At 41.1% G+C, this 21511-nt stretch overlaps 2 protein-coding genes across 9 annotated transcripts in view; one reads left to right on the top strand and one right to left on the bottom strand.

Moving 5' to 3' along the window:
- LOC105921097 (large neutral amino acids transporter small subunit 3) overlaps positions 1–1788 on the bottom strand; it is a gene marked incomplete at its 3' end in the record, with an annotated part of 38343 nt that extends 36555 nt beyond the window's left edge. The window contains exon 1 of the mRNA XM_036136597.1: positions 1632–1788. The remainder of the gene's footprint in view (positions 1–1631) is intronic.
- A 360-nt stretch (positions 1789–2148) lies between these two features.
- The window catches only part of zdhhc5a (zinc finger DHHC-type palmitoyltransferase 5a), a 65115-nt gene continuing 45752 nt past the window's right edge, over positions 2149–21511 (top strand). For 2 of the 8 annotated variants that reach the window (XM_036136687.1, XM_021313115.2), the window contains exon 1: positions 8559–8959. The gene's annotated coding sequence lies outside the window, so the exon portion shown is untranslated. Of the gene's footprint in view, positions 2583–8556; positions 8960–9094; positions 9143–21511 lie in introns of those variants that run through there. The other 6 variants (XM_036136688.1, XM_036136689.1, XM_021313111.2 and 3 more) reach the window with 6 other exon arrangements.

The following is a 21511-nucleotide window of genomic DNA, read 5'->3' on the forward strand; positions in this document are numbered from 1 at the left end:
GAATTTAGAAACACCCTGTACAAAAGGCCCTGGAGTGTCAGGGAAATCTACAGAATAAAAGCCTAGAATAATACTTAACCCTTTATTTTTTGTTTTCAAGTTGACCTCAAGTAAGAAAAGTGTGCTCACTTTATTCTGGAGTGGCAGTTATGGATATGTGTATGTACAGTAAATCAGACCTTTGCCAAGCTAGAAGGAAGGAAGATGGCACCAAATATGTGGAGGTTTGAACCAGAGAGACCTGCAGTAGCTGCAATTATCAGGTATCATGATCTCAGCACCACACACAGCTGGTGTTTGGATCATCCTAGACAGCGACACACTGGCCGGTATACATTTCCTAATACAGATTTAATGTTCAACTCCGGCCTAATCTATTTGGGTGACATTTTGGGGTCTTGCTGTAGTGCTCAAAAGGGAACCCCAACATAACTGTATGTCTCCCCAGCCTGAGTCAAAATGAGACGATGAAAAAACACAAAGTTTGCCTTCATTTGAGTGGAGCTCTCCATGTGGAGATGGTATCTCAGGGTCAAATATTAAATATTTGTTCTTTGTGTTCAGCTAAAAAAGACTGTTTAAGGAAATGGAATGCAGAAACTTAAGCTCCCAAACACCCTCCACCACCACACACATGCCATATGCACACACATGCATGGAAAGTGACAGCCCATAATAATTCCTGGTGATTGTAACAACAGCTGAAACATTTCAGCATATACCTGCTAGGTATATGATGGATGTAACTAAGTGTTACTGAGTTACATCCATCATATACCTAGCAGGCTGTACACACCACCTCTGTTCCTTCAGGGAAACCATACAAATATATCAAACACTAATTTGATATATATTATTTAGCTGCCAACCAACCTTTCCCAAATTTCTATCTAAAACCAGAAAGCTTTGAGAATTTTTAATGCTACATTTTTGGTTATATCTATAAAAGTGAGACTCTTTATAGTGAGTGGTCTTGTCTATGTTTTACCATGATATAAATTAAATCAGTTATCAAGCACAAAGCAACGGAGATAAACAGTAATTGTTTTTTATTTTGTTGGTTGCTTGTATTATAGGTTGTGATTTCTGAGTATGCATGAACTCAGACCATATAAGGACATAGTTCAAGGAGGACATTGCCTTAGATCAGGGATCACCAACCTTTTTAGAAATTGAGAGCTACATCATTGGTATTGTGTGATATGAAGGGCTACCTGTACTGACCTTTGAATTACAACAGTCAGAGCTCACCTGAATTCTATGTAATAAAAGCCTGTTTTAATGCCTTTATCATTTTTAAATCTATGTAAATACAAGTACGATTAAAAAGGAAGAGTAATAAAATAACATTTTAGATGCAGCTTACTAGAGGGTTGTGCTATTTTTTTAACAGGCTTAAGGGCACCACATGTGGTCCTTGGGGGCACCAGGTTGGTGACCCCTGCCTTACATCAACACAATGAAGAAAGCAAGTAAAGGGGTCATACCATACTGATTTGCCTTAGCTCTGTTCACTGATCTCCTAAGCCTGGGCTCATTCAATGAGCATTACCTCATCCATCTGACAGTACGTTTATACCTCTACCTGTGGTTGAATTAGAGTGAAAAGCACAAACCTTAAAATTACTTACTTTCTCTGTGTTTCTCCACCAACACTGCCTTGCGTCACCGTTTATGATCCAACTGAAAAAAAGACTTAGATTTCTCTCTTGCATGTAAGCACAGATATCCTTCCTTGTGAGTGGCAGCTGTATACACTGGCACATTAACACTTACATTGACCCTTTCCAGGTCTATAAATGGAGCTGAAATTTAACCTACCCACCCCCTTGCTGCCCTTATCACATACACAAACAGATATTGAGAAACACATGGCAAACATATTGCACAGTGCGGTTTGGGCACACAAATGAGTTGCCTTTTTTAGCTGAGGTACTTTCCAAAGATTTTAACCATTAAATAAGAAAAAGGCTTAAAGCTTTCACGTTATTTAGCTCTGGCAGGAGTCTGAGTTCAAGACTGTGTTTGATGTGTTGTGCCATCAAGCCACGAGGAAAAATCTGTGTAAACAAATGAAACAGGACTTTTACAGGCAACAGGAACTGCCCCCCTCAGAAGGGTGTCGTTGCTATAAAGCCAAGCTTCTCACAGACAATCATTCTCATCCCCGCTGTTTCATTGGAACGGTATTGGAGGAAAACACCTTCCTCCTTCTTGCTTGTGGACTCTCGAGTAGAGAGTCCACAGGCAAGGGTGGGCTGGGGAGACAACTCACCCATGCGGGCTGCATGGGACTCAAAGATTCACAAGCATCTGCAGGGCTGACCAAGCTAAGTAAAGTGTGCTTTCAGTGAAACGGATATCATAATCGAATCAGTGGTGGTCTGTCTAAGCTGTGCAGGAAAGAGCTGACTCGAGACTGCAGAGTTTCACATGCCGGAGACCTGACTACGACCCGGGGCGCATGCTGCTGTGGAAATAACCAACTTTCCCTTGGAGTACTTCAACTGCTTCCAACTGGATGCCCAAAGTGAACCGAACTGACACAGAGGAACCAACAGGTTTGGCAGAGACATAAACAGGTAAAGTTAAATGGTTTATTTAGAATTGTTTACTTAATGCATTTTCACTGTGTTTTTAAAACGTGGAGCTAACAGACATAGCTCCCGCTACCTTCTTCAAAACCACGGCATGCTGATATAATTTGTGTGTTTTTACTGTTATAACAAACGTTATCTCCACAAGGCTTTTATACATTGATGGGATATTAATGTTTGTGTTTTCCGTTCATTACAACCAAAATAAAGCCGAAGCTTTTTAAAATTAGGACAGAATGTCCGCTAGCCTAATGCTATTAGCTTCCGGATAATATTCGTTGTTCCCCAGATACACAACTACGGTTCGATTCAAACATAAGGTTTGTTTCATTTTGTTCCATCGTTCGATAATGCTACGAGCCTCATTACCGCATTAATATGGAACATTAATGTCGATTTAAAAGTGTTTTTGTATAACTTTAAGATTAACTGATTTTAGCAACCAACCCCAGCTCCCCAGAGGTATAATCGCAGACTTCTCAACTTTTATCAAAAGTTAAGAGTGAGATTATGCTAATTTTGGGGGCGGGGCTAACTGGACCTTGGAAGAGTCAGTGGAGTCAACTTCATCTCATTTTTATCCCACCAGACGAAGTAGACATGTATTACTTTTGTTAAAAAGAGAGACGTATTATTACTTTATTGTTCAGTTAGTGGATAAAAACATAAGAAACACACAATAGTTCAAATAATACTGAATAAAATAGTTTTAAGTTATTGACTGAATTATTACACTGTTAAACATTCATCTATGGGATTTTTTATCACTGTAGATCTATAACCTGATTGGTGAATCAGGCTGAGTTTCATCAAGCCTTTATGGTCAACATGTTCCCCTCAGCAGCAACACGAAGCTCACAGAGGTTCGCGCTGCATCTTTACGCACGATCCAGCTGCTGATGTGTCCCTCTTTTCAGCTCCATGCACTTCTAGACTGTTACAGTTTATAACCATTATCACCTTAGCCAGCGACAGGTTTCTTATCTCAGTCACTGCGCTGACCAGACAAATCTCTATTGCTCTCGTCAATGCGCGCTGGGCGGTGAGGTGGGCGGATTTTACCCCCCCGGTGCGCTGCGTGCGAGGGATAAACAGTGGGGAAAATGCATAAATACTGTAAAGGACTCCTATAGAGGGGAGAGGAGGACTGACAGGTCTGAGATGAAGCCCTGATGTTACAAGTTCTTTAAAATGACCCTTAAAAGTGCGCACCTGAATTAAAGCGCAAGGCAGCAGCCCACCGAAGCGCCACTGATTCTATGTTGTTAAAAACGAAAGAGCATGAAACACAGCTACTAACTCTCCTATTGACTTTAACTGGCACACTTTGCTACGGGTGTGAGGACAATAAATGCAGTGATTCACGTTTTGAATGATGAACGGCGAGCAAGCGCTGAGGCACAGAAATACGGTGCATGTAGTTAAAAAATGCAGAATTAATAAAAATGAAGCTTATAAACAGACTAAGTGGCGTTTTAAACTTCATCTGGTTAGCAGAACTGTTTTATGATCCAGCGTGCAGCCATGACTGGTTCTGAATGTAGGATTCATCTGGCAGCAGCTCTCGCCCCCCCACCCCCCCTGCGTACTTGGTACAGGACCTTACCGGCTCACTTTCACCGCTGGTTAAGACTAAAATTATTCATAAATCTGATCGCTCTTCCTGGTGCTCTGTTAACACGAACTGCAGCAGGAATTACTGATGGCCACAAGTTGTGAAAAAAGCCAAAACAGCTCAGCAGATGCCGGAGTTTTGTCGTACGCAGCCCAGATGGGCTTTGTGATTTTTATGCGTGAGAAATGCCGTGTTTGCGTGTGAAATGCCATGTGTTGCGTGTAAGCATGTGAAGTCAGTGAAATGCGTGTATCACACGGGCAATGCGTGACAGTTGAGAGCCCAGAGCATTAATAAAATCAAGCATTCTAGAGTTTACTGATTTTTACTGAGTAAATCATGCTGTAAAATGTTATTTTAACAAATAATGTTTGTTTAACTCAGGATTTGCATTGTGAATGGGTTGAAACCAACTGTTCTGAATTAGTTAAGCTAATTTAACCTTATTTTGTGTTCTTTAAGATGAACTTTGGTTCTTTAACTTAGATCTGCCTTGAACCAGGATTCACTGAATGATTCTGATGATGACGATCAACCATTTTATTTTGTCTTTTGTTTCTTTTGAGTGTACATAGTTCCATAGCTTCTTTTTATCTTAATTTTGCTTTGTAGTTTTACTTAAGTTTCACAAGCCTAGAAGAGAGGATTTGTTGGTTGAAATATAGTGTTAATTCAGATAAACAGCATTATATAGCGATGTTCTCTGGATGTTCATTTTATTTCTATTAATAAATTCTTGAACTTAAAGAGAAATTGTCACTCATTTATTCCATATATGTGCTGAGTTTGCTGTTAAAAGAATGCCAATGCTTGAATCATTCCTTTCAACTATTGTCCTAATATCAGCTCTTGGACTGATATTTACCAGACAATACCAAACAGACTGAGAGTTATTTATTAAACATTAAACAATTTTAAACAGGGTGCAATAGCACAACAGATGTGTGTCCATCATGTTGTGACCACTGATCTTTATTATACACTGGATTGCTAATAGCCCGCTGTTAGAACAAGTCACTTTGAAGCCACCAGCCGCCATATTGGTACTCTCTATTTTCCCCCAGTAACTAGGGAATATGTGCGCTACAGCATTGAATAACGAGGATTTTCTCATGTTCAGTGGGGGCTTAAAACTTTTAAAATGTCAAATGCCATATACTTTTATGTTATGTACTAAAACTATCAAGTACTGAGAAAATCATGTGCTGAAATATTTTGCATGTTATTTATTTATATATATAACATTTCTAAATATATAAATAACAATATACAAAACATATATATATATATATATATATATATATATATATATATATATATATTTAATATGAATAATTTCAGCACATAATTTCCTAGTACTTGATAGTGTTAGTACATCCACTGACTGTAGAATTCCTGTGAAAAGTTTTCACACAGCCAGAAAACTGCTTGTTGTTGCAACCAAATCCTGTGGGATTCTGTTAGAGTAGAGAGTAGCAAGATGGCGGCCAGTGACTTCAGTTTTTCGGCAAAATCAGCAATCCAGTGTATAATAGAGATCAGTGGTTGTGACAGACTGGGTCTTTAGGAACAGTTAAACTGTAAGGTCTCAGCCTCCATAGAAGTAAGCTATGTAATTAAGAGCAACATGTGGCATACCGTATTTTCCCGACTATAGAGCTCACCTCTATATAAGCCGCACCCACTAAGTTTTAAAAAAAAAACTAGAAAAGTACATATAAAAGCCGCACCGGGGTAAAGGCCGCTGATAACAACTGAAATGGTTACCGGTACCTCGTTTAACAAAACACAACTGAACAGACTGTAGCACAAAAGTAAAAGTGCTGATCAAACAAAACAGAAAAGTTATTGATTTATTTATTCATCGTCCTCCTGCGCACTGAAACCACTGAAGTCTTCTTCTTCAGTGTCGGACTTGAACAGCATCAGAAGAGCTTCGTCACATACCTTCTCTGTGTGAATATCAGAGTTGCTCTCCGTGTCGCTGTCATCCCGGGGGGAAGCTGGCTCTGAAGCTGCGGTGCTCTCTTCACGCAGCAGTCCGGCCTTTCGGAACCCGTTGGTAATGGTAGATTCCTTCACGCTGCCCCACGCTGTTAGGATCCACTGACAGACATCAGAAAATGATGCTCTTCGCATGCGGCCAGTTTTTGTGAAGGATTTTTCGCCGCTCGTCATCCAAGCCTCCCATTCACACCGGAGTGCTGCTTTAAACGCCCGATTCACACTGATGTCCAGAGGTTGCAAAAACTTTGTTGTGCCTCCAGGAATCACAGCAGGACTTGAGTTGGTTCTCTTGATGACAGCTTTCACTGAGTCGGTGATGTGGGCCCTCATACTGTCCAAAACAAGAAGCGCCTTTTTACGGTGAAAAAATCCTCCTGGGCGCTTTCCGTAGCGCTCCGTTAACCAGTCCTTCATCAGACTTTCAACCATCCATCCTTTCTGGTTGACTTTAACCACTATGTCCTTCGGGAGTTGGTGTTTCGGCATAGTTTTGCGCTTAAAAATCACCATCGGGGGAAGCTTCTGTCCAGAGCCAGTGCAGCCCAGGACGCAGGTGAAATGTGTTCTCTCATGTCCGGTGGTTTTCACCAAAATGGATGATGCACCTGTCTTGTTCACGGTCCTGGTCAGCGGCAGATCAAATGTTAATGGAACTTCATCCATATTTATAATGTCGTCTGGTCCTATGGTGTTCTCCGCAATTTTTGTTTTAACAAATTGTCGGAAATTTGCTACTTTTTCCTGGTAGTCTGGGGGGAGTTGCTGACAGAGAGTTGTTCGCGCCCTGATGGACAGGTTCTTTCTCCTCATGAATCTGAAACACCAAGACGGTCCTCCGTTGAAATCCTCAATATTCATTTCGCGGGCGACTGATTTGGCTTTCAGCCGGATTTGCACGGTGGATACACCTCGGCCACCTGCTCTCTGAGTGTTAACCCAGTCCTCAAGAACATTTTCAAGTTCAGGCCACCTGCTTTTATGTCCTCTGAAAGCCTTTCTAGTTTTTTTACATTGGATGAGTTCTTCCCGCTGCCGTCTCCAGCGCCGAACCATGGATTCGTTCACGTCAAGTTTACGTGCGGCAGCTCTATTCCCTTCCTGTACTGCCAGATCGATGGCCTTCAACTTAAAAGCGGCATCATAAGAACTTCTTCGTGTGGTTTCCATGATGAGTGGGTATGGTTTTGAATAAAATTCTCCGTCGTGTCTGCTGCTTACAAGTGCTAAATAAAAATTAGCGCTATCTTCTTCTTTGATTTCCAACTTTGACTTTCCTACCGTCTCGTTTTTTTTTTTAACTTTCTGCTAAAGCGCCCCCTGGCGGGTTATGAAAAATCCACAGAAAAGCCGCACCACATTATAAACCGCATGGTTCGAAGCGTGGGGAAAAAGTAGCGGCTTATAGTCGGGAAAATACGGTATATTTTTATTCATGGTTCAGTATTTTACAGATCAGTACAACTGTGAGTGCATCCAGCAATACAATGTTATATTTCCACTACTGGAAAATATTCTTTCTGCTGTTTTCCTTTGGGAGATATACATTTTACAGTAGCGTTTCCATTGAGACTGAGATCTGAACTGTTTCTCGGGTTATTTGTGTTTAATCCCTGTTTGTTCAAACAGGGTCTAATGCAGGAAATACACTGGCCGCGTAACATATGTGGCGAAGTTTACGGGAATGTTTTGAAAAGCGTAAATTTACACCTAACGCTGCAAATTACATTCCACAGCTGCGTGTTTCTGCGCAAAAAGCAGTTTCCCACATGTAAAGAGCACCAAGTAGAAGGCATGCCTTGGCCTTCACTCTCCTAGTTGGCAAAGTGTCATGAGAGAGAATGCAGAGCATGAAACACAACTACTAACTCTCCTATTGATTTTAATTGGGACATTTTGGTACGAGTGGAAGGACATTATACATAATGATTCAGGTTTTGAATGATGACCACTGATAAAAGCACCTGGGTTTGAGGGAAGAGAGGGGAGAGGAACAGTAAGAGTGTTGAGGCACAGAAACACTGTGCACGTAGTTAAAAAAAAAAGCATAATTAATAAGAACGAAATTTATAAACAGACTAAGTGGCAACACACATGCAACAACAACACAACATCTCTTTACATATTACATCTACATATTTTTGATACAAATGGAACCCCATAGCATGGAGCCCGATATTTGTGCCGCACTGCATTTTCAATCAATCTTATCACAATTTGGAGCACTCGTGACGTTTCCTGTTCTGGAGGCAGGGTTTGGTCTCAGAAGCAATAGTATAGGCTGAAAGCTTGATTGACAGTCGTTGATCCCAATCGACGTTATTCGTATTACGGCAATTTTGCTGTTGGACCCTGGCGTTTGAGTTTTTGTGCCTGAGAAAGCTTTCGGCCTCTGGGAGTCTGAGGCCACCAACACCCTGGAGAGACGAGAAGAGGATATTATCTTGTATGGATTATATTTACCTCGCTGTCACAGTGGTTCAGCGTTCATCTCGGAAACATCGCTATGAATGCAGGGAGTTGCTTGCGTCTGCTAACCCCGTTCATGCTAGCTGCCTTCTGTAACAAACGTCAGTGTCATCGATGGTTTGCAAACCCACTAATGCTCAATTAGTTTTGCTTGGCGTCTTGATATCGACCAGGACGAGCTGTTCTGAATGGTGCTCACTGGATTATCCAACCAGGACCCAGACCGGCACGCCCTCAACCGGGTTCGTATTCCTGGCCGCTGTAGCCATCTCAGGTGAGGCGAGTGATTAGCCGGTAGCTAACCAGGGCTAACACCGGGGTAGCTAGCGGCAGCGTAGAGTGCACTTTCACTTTTCTCTGTGTGTGTTTGTAGTCCAAAACATGTAACTGTATGTTGTCGGGTTTTTAGGTTTGATTCCAAGCAACGTCGACACATGTCCATATTCTTTCGTTTCTGGTATGTATGCATGCAATCAGGAGTATCTCCACCCTGCCTTTATATGTCCAAGATCGACTCCTTAATGATTAGAGCAACATCGTTTTAGACAAAAAGCCCTGATTCATTAGATCAGTTTTCTTCTCATCCCAGAGTAACGTCCACGGCCCACTATAGGGTCCGCGTGTATTCTAAAATATCCCCGCTTGCTAGTTAAGGCAAGCTCTGTGGGCGTCAATAGTATTGCTGATCGTCTATGCAGGTCCCGTCACCAAATGAAGCCGCCAGGTTCTTGAGAGCTTTGTACCGAGGATCTTATGAATCTATGAAGGAGTTGTTTTTCTGAATTGAACCAAACTGCTATCTTTTCAGCTATCGATCAGCCTCCATCTAACACTGGAGAAGGCAGCAAACACCTCTCCTGCAGAACTGAACTCATATGTTGGTCCATTGTCATCGCTAGGGAGTGCCTGGTGGTGTCCCTGATGCAAGTTGAAGCTTTTGCCCTGCATGCTGCCTGACTGCAGCGGCCACACACGCCCAGTGTGAACGTGGAGTCATGTTGATGGCTTCTCGGCATGTAAAGAAGCCACCATAGTGTCGGAGAATTAACAGCGTTGTAAATCAATGCTGGCAGGCAGGGTGGTGATGGTGTGGGGATAGTGCAGTGTCAAATATGCTGGAAGTGGAAGTAGATGACTAGATTAAGATTTATTCTAACCATTTTTGGTTAAACCCATGTTGTAAACATGCGTAATCCAAAAAAAGGCTAATAAAATAAAACAACTGAAGCTGAAGACGTTTCACTTCCCATCCTGGAAGCTTTCTCAATTCAAAATGTCTGGCGTAGTGTGGAGTTCCACGCTTTATAGACCTGCAGACGAGGACTCATTAGAGCTCCAATGAGTAAAAACAGACACCAAGCACTTCCTAGCGATGACCCTGGACTAACACATGAGTTCAAAACCTGCAGGCGAGGACTCATTGAAGCTCAGATGAGTCCTCGTCTGCAGGTCTATAAAGCTTGGAACTCCACACTACTCCAGACATTTTGAATTGAGAAATCTTCCTGTAATGGAAGCAAAACATTTTCAGCTTCTTTGGATTGATCATGACCTGGATGACTGAGAATCTTCACCGATGTAAATATGTGTAGATCTAAACTGGATATTAAGTCTGGCACCGTTCAGACTTAAACTTTCATCTGCAACAGAGCCACACATTAAGTTTGAGGACCATTGGGGTTTTAAAACAGCCATGTTTTATTTATACAGCAGTAGCATATTCACTGGCACTGCATTGGGTTGTGACGTTTGAAAGATGTTTATATTTAAAATCTTTCAGATTGAAGATAGAATACGGCCCTTTTTTATTGCTATCACATTACGGAGTGGAATGTAAAACTATTCAAATAAATAGTTTCTGTTGTCAGTGAAGTTACAGAATCAACATGGCCCCACTAAAGGTGGCTTTGGTAATGAGCAATCTGTCATCTTGTAGGGTCGTCAAAGTAATTAATATTTTTACAAATGGATACTAAAAAGGAAATGTGTTTGTTAAACTACAGTCTCAGAGCATTTTACCAAGCGCCTAAGTGCATCTGAATTCATAGTAGTAACGCATAAATACATGAGTGAGGTATGAAGTGCTACAGGTTTGCTCTTTCCTTGTCTTGCTTCTTCGTCCATTTACAATAAGAGTGTTTGGATCCGTGCTAGCCATCAAGTGTCTGATTTTGCACATATAAAATGATGAGTCGCTGAGTCTGTTTTTACATGCTTCTTTTATTTGCATTTCCAACTCAGATCCCATTAAGTTCGTCTTCCCGTGAGAAGACATGACTTTTGAACGTATAGCCAGGTGGATTACAGGTGCAAAGCTTATTTCCATCTGTTTTCTAACATCTGTCTTTTGATTGTAATGGCCAACAACAACACTCCCCGAGGAGCTTAAGAACGTATACAGTCCTTAGAAGCATATAGTCCTTAGTAGGGCTGTCATAAACAATTATTTTAGTAATTGATTATTCTATCAATTATTCTGCCAGTTAATTGAGTAACCCGTAAAAAGAAATTGACAAGTTCTGCAAAATTTTCACATTACTTAAGCTTTATTTTATGAGTAATTGTAATACATGAAAAAATCAACTTTTTCTTTTTAAATAATGATAAATCTTAAACAAAAAATGTTCTTGAATCATAAATGTTAAAAGCTCAGCCCTTTCTGGTTGACGTAACATAGATGCAGTGCCAGCTGCCTCTGGAGTGAACATGGTCACAAACTAAAAATGCACAAAGTTTCTTAAGTGTTTAAGTTTACAAATTCAAGAAAAAAACCTACGTTGATTTACAGAATGATGTAATACTTTGGTCAAACTTTTCTTGTTGTGCAAATTAACAACCACAAAGACACCCACTGAAGCAAACTCCTTTAAATTGACAGCTTTGATATATCTCTGCAGGTTTGTATTGGAGCCTGCTCTTAAAGTTATTTTCATTCTGCAGTGGAGGAGCTCTGCTGTGTTGTCCCCAACATCTTTAAACTGCAGTCAGATGCTTTGTTTTCCCCTGTTCCTCAAAGTTAATTTCACAGGACAAAGTTGCACTAGCTGCACCCCTATGTTCTCACATAATGGCATGACCCACACGTGATAGGCCATTTGGTCGCCATGTTGACCAATCAAAACGAGCTCAGGCGAGAGAGAAAAGGTGGGGGCCTAGCTCAGAGAGAAGGGCTAATAGGGTATTTCTCAAATGAGTCCGATTAGCTCCACCCCCTCAGAAATCAACTCCAGTTCCCCAGACGGTGACATGCAAAATTACAAACAGAGAAATGGCAACGTTTTGCAACACCAATAATTTAAATAGATGATGTCCCTGGAGCTTCATTTCAACATACTTCAATCGAGAAGCACAGCGTCAAACTGAGACGCTAGTTGCAATGCAGAAGCCTGAAAGAAAGGTGTATTACTGGAAAGGTAAGGTTTTCTTTTGGTTGGGCTCTGTGGTAGCTAACACATTCTAGCATTATGTGAGCTAGGCGTAGCCAAGCCATTTGCAGTGTTCTCCCAATGAAAAATATAAGCCTAAACATTCCACCTATCGTTAATCAGCTCCCTGGATTCACCGTGCAGGTTCTCAGTTTGTGTCTCCATGACACCTGTTGTGCCAAACGAATTATCCCTGCCAGAATCTGCGTCCCCCGTGTCGGGAGACACTCGGCAATCTAATAACACAAAGCAAATATTTTCGTGAGGCATCTGCAAATGACCACAGAGTCGTTTACTTTCTTAGGACGGGTTATTGAGGGATCAATATTTTGTTCCATACTTTGAACTTTGAGGGTGTTTTTGGTCCAAATTGACATGTCCTTTGCGGGGACATCTAAGAAGGGTAATGTTTGTATAGGTCTTGAGCTCTTGCTCTTCTCTATTTCCAGCCAACGAGTATCTGCAGTATCCTGTATCCATGATAATAAGGAATCTGAGTTGTGCCGCCCAATAGTAGAATATAAGGTTTGGAAGTTTGAGACCGCCTTTTGATTTGGGTAATTGCAAGGTTTTCAATCTGATTCTACGTCGCTTTTTTTGCCAAATAAATCTCGTTAGCATCTTATCTACAGTGTCGAAGGTAGATTTGGGGATCTCTACAGGTAGCATCTGGAATAGGTATAGAAATCTTGGTAGGACATTCATACGAACACTTTCAACTCGGCCTAACTGTGAGATAGGAAGTGTATCCCAGTGCTCTAAGTCCTTATTAATGATTCGTAGGAGTCTGCCATAATTTGCTTCATAGAGGTCATTCAAACATGGAGGTATTTGAATACCTAAGTATTTTATCCCGTTCTTAGGCCACTTAAAACCACTCTGTATCTTTATGGAATCAGGGATCGTGTCGTTTACATCCATAGCTTCCGTTTTATCAATGTTGATTTTGTAACCCGAGTAAAATCCATATTGGGAGATAAGCTTTTTCAGATGGGGAATTGTTGATTTAGGGTCCGACAAATACACTAGCACATCATCAGCATATAGTGAAATTTTGTGTATTTCGTTACTGATTTCTATTCCTTTGATATTAATATCATCTCTAATGATTTGGGCTAACGGCTCAATGCTGATGGCGAATAGGAGGGGTGAGAGTGGACACCCCTGTCTACAGCCTCTTTCTAATGAGAATCTAGCCGATCTGAAGCCATTACCTTTGACTGCTGCTTTTGGGGATGAGTAGAGAGTTTGCACCCAGTCAATGAAATATGGGCCAAATCTGAAACGTTTCAACGTATGAATTAAATATTGCCAGGATACTCTGTCAAATGCCTTCTGAGCATCTAAGGAAATGATTGCTGACTCAATCTTTCTTTCTTTTTGGGCGCTTTATAAATTTAATAGGCGCCTCAAATTATTAGCATAATGTCGACCTGTAATAAAACCGGTCTGATCGAGGTGTATGATTTGGGTAATAAATTTATTAAGTCCGTTTGCTAGAATTGAGGTGAGTATGCGAGAGTCTGTATTCAGCAGTGATATGGGTCTATAGAATTGGCAGTCTGTAGGGTCTTTACCCTCTTTGTGGATCACTACAATAGTGGCTTCCGTCCAAGAGGGTGCCATAGTTTTAGAGTTTAAAGCGTGATGGTATGCCTTTAATAGTAGAGGGGTCAAAGGATCTAGGAAGGTTTTATAGAAGTCGTTTGTAAATCCATCTGGGCCTGGGCTTTTGTTATTCTTTAGTGATTTAATCGTCTGCTTAATTTCCCATTCCTCAATCGGTTGATCTAATGTACGCACCGCCTCATCTGTTAGGTGGTTCAACTTTATATCTTTAAAAAAATCTATGAGCTCATGGTCCTTGTTACATGTATCAGTGTTTGTATATAATGATTTGTAAAAATTTGCGAAAATTTCTGCAATTTCGTCAGGTTTTATCATCATAGAATTTTGAGATTTTATTTTGTGAACCATGTTGGAGGACTGTTGTTTCCTCAGTCTATACGCCAGTAATCTACTAGCCTTTTGGCCATATTCATAGTATTTTTGATTAGTAAACCTCAGATTACCCTCTACTTTATCCGACAATAGGCTATTTAGTTGTCTGCGGGTTGCATTTAACTCCTTCAGGATTTTAATTGAGGTGTATGTTTTATGTTTAAGTTCTAGAGCTTTAATTTTTTTCTCTAGGTCTTTTTGTTTAGCATTTTTCTGTTTTTTTTCCCTCGCAGTCGTGAAGGATATTATGCGGCCTCGAAGGAATGCTTTGGCACAGTCCCACAATATTAGAGGAGTTGTGTCCGGAGTATTATTGGTTTCTAGGTATATCCTAAGTTCCTCTGTAATAAATGCCGTGAATACTTTGTCGTTAAGGAGGGATGTGTTAAGTCTCCATTGTTTGGATGTTAATCTATGTCCTATATTCCAAGTTAGTAAAATAGGAGCATGATCAGAAATAGTAATAGGTAGTATTTCAATATCTGTAATTCTATGTAGTTCTGACTTTGGCGTAAAGAAATAATCGATCCTGGAGTAGGATGCATGTGTATTTGAATAGAAGGTAAAGTCTTTAGTTCTGGGGAAATTACTTCTCCAGACGTCAGCAATACCCGTCTCTGTAACCTGGTGTTTGAGCATCCTGCTCATTTTAGAGAGGGGAGATTTTGGGGTGGGTAATCTAATATTTATGATAAAATGCAGTTGAAGTCTCCACCTATTAACAGAACTGTGTTGTAATATTATCTTAAACAGTGATTTTATGAAATCAGGCGCGTCCGGATTAGGTGCATATACATTAAGTAGCGGTATTTTTATGCCATCAATTGTCCCATTAATTAATATATAGGTGGGATGAGTAGTAAACTTTATCTGCCCAGAATTTTTTTAATTTCTCATCCTCTGTATCAGATAGGTGGGTTTCTTGTAAAAAGGCAATATGACAATTAAGTTGTTTTAGTTGAGTCAATATTTTCCTTCTCTTGGCTGGATTATGTAATCCTTTTACATTATAGGATACGATTTTAAGTGGATCACCTATTAACTATACTTGGTTTATACATCAACTTTTATCGGAGTGTATCTGAAGTGGCAACCAGACCTTTATGTATAATATCACCTTGTTTATGTGAGATTTAAGGAATGTGTACAACTTGACTGCAGTATCAAACAGGGAGGAATAAAATATATGTTCGACAACTGTGACCACCCTCCCTGGATTCGCCAGGTTAGAATGAGCGTGTAATGAAGCTAAACAATAACAACAATAAAAACAAAAGAAATTTGCAAAAAGAAATTGCGCAAGGTCCCCGGGGAACAGAGGGACCAGAACAGGAAAAACAAAGAAATACTTGGGACATTGTCCCAGGCCGCTAATAGAAGCCGCTAAAGTGCACAACAAGATTGAATATGTGTGCAGGAGGTGTGCTTAGATATGTAGTTTGGTTGGGGAATGAGCCAAATGGGGGAGATAAAATAGCTGCACAAATTCCACATAGACTATGCCAGCTCCTGCAAGATTTACTGGAAATGGGGATCTAGATTAAACATCTAGATTGCTCATTACCTTAAAAACTATGAAATTATCAATATAAACCTTATGAGGGAAGCTATATAAACGATAGCCATAGCATTCAAATTTTTCTGATAACGTTGTCACTGCAGGTACGCGGTACCTTTTATTCGGTTGTCTCTGTCAGAGTAATATTGTTCCGGATGTAATCCATGGCCAGTTTGGGGTCGAGGAATTCCTTTTCTACATTATGATCAGGGTTCCCACGGGTCCTTGAAATCCTTGAAAGTTTGTGAATCTGAAAAAATAAATTCAAGGCCCTTGAAAGTTCTTGAAAACAGCCAAAAAAACACCTTGTCCTTGAAAGTCCTTGAATTTTTTTTGTGGGGTTGAAAGTTCACACGGATGACGACTCGTGTCATTATTTTACTACCACACGATCTTTTAAAATTATGTTGATTCCACAGACTTTTAACTAGCAAAAGTACGTTCGCTCTTCTTCGTTAGTTGGTAGGCTACGGTTTAGGCCTACGTGCGTATAATAGGTTACATTCACGCAGTGTTGCCAACTCAGCGACTTTGTCGCTATATTTAGCGACTTTTCAGAGTCAAAGTCAAAAACTAGCTTAATCAAAGATGAAAGTAAGTGAAACAAATTGATATAATTCTGAACATCTGCACTTTTTTCCATAAAATTCCATGAAACGGTAGGCTAATGTACATCTTATATGTAATGTAGTATGGCATAGCCATGTACTGTGGATATAAATGTAGGCTATGAATATGATCAATATCAATGTAGGCTATAAATTAAGTCCACTTTCTTGTATTGCTTCTGACCCAACAACTTCTATGCCGTTTAGTCTTTTATTGAATTTGCATTGTATTAAAATATGATAACCTATTCAGCGGTCACAGTAGGTAAATGCCGCCACGTGTGGTCCTTGAATTTGAGGAAATTGGTCCTGGAAAGTCATTGAAAGGTCCTTGAATTTGATGTTCACCAAGGTGTGGGAACCCTGTATGATATGTAATCCGAAATCGGGCTGGGTAGAGGAGGCCGTAGCGGACCTCCTTAATCCCACGCAGCGCCTTTCGCACCTCCGTGAAAGTAGCTCTAGCTTTGGCCACGCTTGTCGTGTAGTCGGGGGGGGGAAGGAAACACGGTGCCCATTGTAAGAGAGTGGAGCTCTCTTACAATGGGCACCGTGCGAGCTCTCCTCAGGATCTCCGCCGCGTCTCCGTCGCGGTGTAACTTGGCGATGATGACTCTTGGTAGCTCCCGCTCTCTAGGTCCTCTCCCAATGGGTTTACGATGTGAGCAGTCTACCTTTAGATCTCGGTCCATCTGTAGCACGTCCTTGATGAGTTTTGCCACCGCCTGTGGGGAGCTAGAACCCGGGCGTTCTTCGATGCCTGCGATGCGGATGTTGGATCTCCTCATTCTCCCCTCTAAGTCCTCACATTTGTCCTTGAGCGTTGTCATTTCCCTCTGTAAGCTTGTAACAGTAGACTGTAATGAAGAGACTTCATCTGACCACGTTGATAAACCACTCTTTAAGTCCAGAACCTCCGTCTTTATGGTATCCACTTCCGCTTGTATGGCCTTTGCGTTGTTAGCAATTTCAGAACGGACCACTTGCAGTTCGGATTTTATAGCTTGGAAATCATCCGCCAATGCACCTTTGAGTTCGTCTCTTATCACCTTAGCGATGTCTCCTCTTATTGACCGTAAAATGTCTGCTTTCATTTCTTCGCTATTGGTATTTGGCTCACCAGAACCAGTGGTTATCGGTGGGTCGGCATCTTCTGTTGTTCGCTGCCTCGGGGTCCTATAGCAGGCCTTGTAGCATTAGCGTCGCTTCCGTGTCTGAATTTTTGAAGTTTTTCGGCCATTACGGATAATTACGTCCGAACTTTCTATCTTATTTATGGTCCAAAGGTTTCCTCTTCGGAATATCCACAGATACCAGCGTGATTAAAGCTGTATTTTCCCTTTTTCGTTTGTAATTAAGTCGGATTTTGCAGGAGCTCTGAAAAATGCGTCCTACACCATATCTTGCTCACCAGCGCCCCCCCCCCCCCCCCCCCCCCCCGCCTTTCTCTTTTTTGAAGCTGATTAATGGTTTGCACCTTGTGGTGAATCCTTTGTATTTACTCATGAAATCTTCTTTTTATGGTAGGCCTAGATACTGATACAAATACTTCCTGTAGAGCGTTCTTCACTTGAGTGAATGTTGTAAAAGGGTTCTGCGATCATCCACTGCTGTCCTGGGACTTTTTGAGTTTCCAAGCTCACAGCGCAGTTTTCTTTTCTCAGAATGTACCAAACTCGATTTGGCCACTCCTAACACTTCTTCTTCTTTTCTTTTTTTTCAGCGGAGGTCTGTTTCACCTTCATTGAGAGCTCCTTTGACTGCATGTTGTGTTCACAGCAACAGCTTCCAAATGCAAACACCACACCTGGAATCAACTCCAGACCTCTTAACTGCTTAATTTTTGACAAGTTAACGAGGGAAGGGCCCATGCAGCCTTGTTATTTATTTTACAGTCTTCTGAGTCAGTTGTCCAAATACTTTTGGTCTTTTGAAAAAGAGATGGCTACACATTAAAGAGATGTAATTCCTAAACCCTTGCACCAATTTTGATGTGAATACTCTCAAATTACAGCTGACAGTCTGCACTTTAAGCCCATATTGATTATATAATTGTATCCTGAATATATTTTCATAAACAGCTAAAATAAGAACTTGTCACTGTCCAAATATTTCTGGGCCTAACTGTATACCCCTGATACTTTCATAAAAAATATGTACACACATCTGTTGTGTAATTACACACTGTTTTAAAGTTATTTAATGACTAATAAATAACTCTCTGTTTGTTAAGTATTGTCCGGTGAATATCAGCTCTAGAGCTGATATCAGGACAATAGTTGAAAGGGATGATTCGAGCACTGGCGTTCTTTTAACAGAAAACTCTGCACACATATAGAATGAGGAGTGACAACTTCTCTTCAAGTTCAACAATTTATTAACAGAAATAAAATGAACATCAAGAGAACATCACTATAGAATGCTGTTTATCTGAATTAACGCTATATTTCAATCAACACATCTTCTCCACGAGGCTAGTGAAACTTGACTAAAACTACTAAGCAAAATTAAGATAAAAAGAAGCTAAGGAACTATGTACACACAAAATACATAAGACAACATAAAGTGGTTGGTCATCGTCGTCATCATCATCATCAGAATGATTCAGTGAATCCTGGTCCACTGCAGATCTGAGTTAAAGAACCAAAGTTCATCTTAAAGAACATAGAATGATCTCAAATAAGCTTAACTAATTCAGAAGATTTGATATGTGTTTCAGCCCATTCACAATGCAAATCCAGAGTTAAACAAAACATTATTTGATAAAATAACATTTTAAAGAATGATTTTCTCAGTAAAATCATTAACTTTTGGGATGCTTGATTTTAAAAATGCGATTATACCTCCATGAGGCTAGGGGTCGCTGTAGCGATCAGTTGCTGAAATAAGATAAGATAAGCTTTATTGATCTCACAATGGAGAAATTCACTTATCCCATCAGCTCAATAGTCAAAAGTCAGAAGAAGGTGCCAAAGTAGGTAAATAGAATCAGTTAGATACAGTTATACAGCTACATACAATTCTATACACTTCTATGTATAAATAGGTTATCGCACATATGTTATCATACACTTTATACATGATTATTGCACAGGCTTATTGCACGGGTTATAGCACCTTGTTTAAGTAGCTTATTGCACATAAGTTATTACAGTTATTGTTGCATCTATGGTGCATGGTTGCAGTAATTACTATAATGGTTACAGGTATAAAGCAGCAAAGTATGATCAGGTATCAGCAGGAATGAATGACCTTTATGTTGACAAAAACACTTATTACAAAACACTTATTACAGTAATTGTAACAGTTATACAGTTATACGTATAATCAGAGCTTGAATTCACATTAGTTGCACATTATTGTACGTTTAGTTATTGCACGTTACTTATTACGGTTATGGTTACTATTATATTGCAGCGTTATATAATCTGGTAGCAGCAGGAATGAATGACCTGCGGTAATGCTCCTTCTTACAGACAGGATGTCTGAGTCTGGCACTAAAGGAGCTGCTCAGCTCCTCTACAGTCTGGTGCAGGGGGTGGAAGGTGTTGTCCATGATGGATGTGAGCTTGGACAACACCCTCCTCTCAGCCACTTCCTCCACTGAGTCCAGAGTGCAGCCCAGGACAGAAGTGGCCTTCCTCACCAGCTTATTCAGCCTCGTTCTTTCCCGCTCTGCACTGCCAGGGGCCCAGCAGACGACAGCGTAGAGGAGTGCTGAGGCCACCACAGAGTCATAAAAAGTTTTTAGCAGAGGTCTACTTACGCCAAAGAACCTCAGCCTCCTCAGGAGGTGGAGGCGGCTCTGGCCCTTCTTATACAGAGCGACGGTGTTGTGAGTCCAGTCCAGTTTATTGTTGACGTGAACACCCGGGTATTTGATACTGTCAACAGTCCCAATTGCCTACCCCTGGATGTTCACGGGGGAGTGAGGTGGGGGTCTTCTCCTGAGGTCGATCACCATCTCCTTGGTCTTACTGGTGTTTAAGCACAGATGGTTTTTCTCACACCAGTCCACAAAGTTCATGATGACCGACCGGTACTCCAGCTCGTTCCCCTCAGACACACAGCCCACAATGGCAGAGTCATCAGAGAACTTCTGAAGGTGGCAGCTGTCCGTGTTGTAGGTGAAGTCCGAGGTGTAAAGGGTGAAAAGAAACGGAGACAGAACGTTGCCCTGGGGGGCGCCCGATGCTGCAGAGTGCCACCTCTGACTGACAGCCGTGCAGCCGCATGTACTGAGGGCGGTCAGTGAGGTAGTCGATTGTCCAGTCAGCTAGATGTTTGTCCACCCCAGCTTCCTCCAGCTTCCCCCTCAGCAGCACCGGTCTGATGTTGTTGAAAGCACTGGAGAAGTCGAAAAACATGACTCTCACAGCGCTCCCGGTGGTGTCACGGTGGGTGAGCGCCCACCTCGGCTAATCCTAAATTTAAACAAGCCTCCATTAAATCGACATTAATATTCAATATAAATATGGTAATAATACTCGTAGCATTATCAAACGATGGTGGAGCGTAACGAAACAAACCTTAGTGAATTTCTCCATTGTGAGATCAATAAAGACTATCTTATCTTATCTTATGTGTGAAACAAATTTTAGTCGCATATCCAGGAAGGGCAAATGAAGACTATGAACTGGGCTGATGGTTTGTTGATTTCAGCAGCAGGCGATTAGGCCTTACAGCTTTGGGAAACAAGCTGTTTTTAAGTCTGTTAGTTTTTGATCAAATGTTCCTGAATCATTTCCATGATGGAAGGGGGTCAAATAGTGCATTGCCTGGGTGAGTGAGATTTGTGGCAATACGTCTGGCCTTTTTCTGGACTCTTGCAACATAAACTGTGTTTAGATCTGGTAGACGGCATCCTACAATCCCCTCTGCTGTCTTCACCACGCAAAGTCCATCTTCTCCTGCACTGTGCAGCTCCAATCCAGGAGCAGAGCAGTGTGGATAATCCCAGGTTGTGGAGCTTTATGGCCAGCATGCCTGGGAGCATGGTGTTAAAGGCTGAGCTAAAGTCCATGAATAGCATCCTAACATATGTGTTGGGATGCTACATGTAAATGGACTGAACTTGTACAGCGCTGTTTCAGTCATACTGACCACTCAAAGCACTGGACACTAGAGCCAAATTCACCCAATGGCTCAACTTGCTGTTAATATTAGTTGTTTTGTTATTCGCCATTAGCCACAGCTAGCATCCTTTAACTAACTGACATTACTCAGAAATTTTG

This window comes from Fundulus heteroclitus, chromosome 5 (assembly GCF_011125445.2).
Source record: "Fundulus heteroclitus isolate FHET01 chromosome 5, MU-UCD_Fhet_4.1, whole genome shotgun sequence".
NCBI lineage: Eukaryota > Metazoa > Chordata > Actinopteri > Cyprinodontiformes > Fundulidae > Fundulus > Fundulus heteroclitus.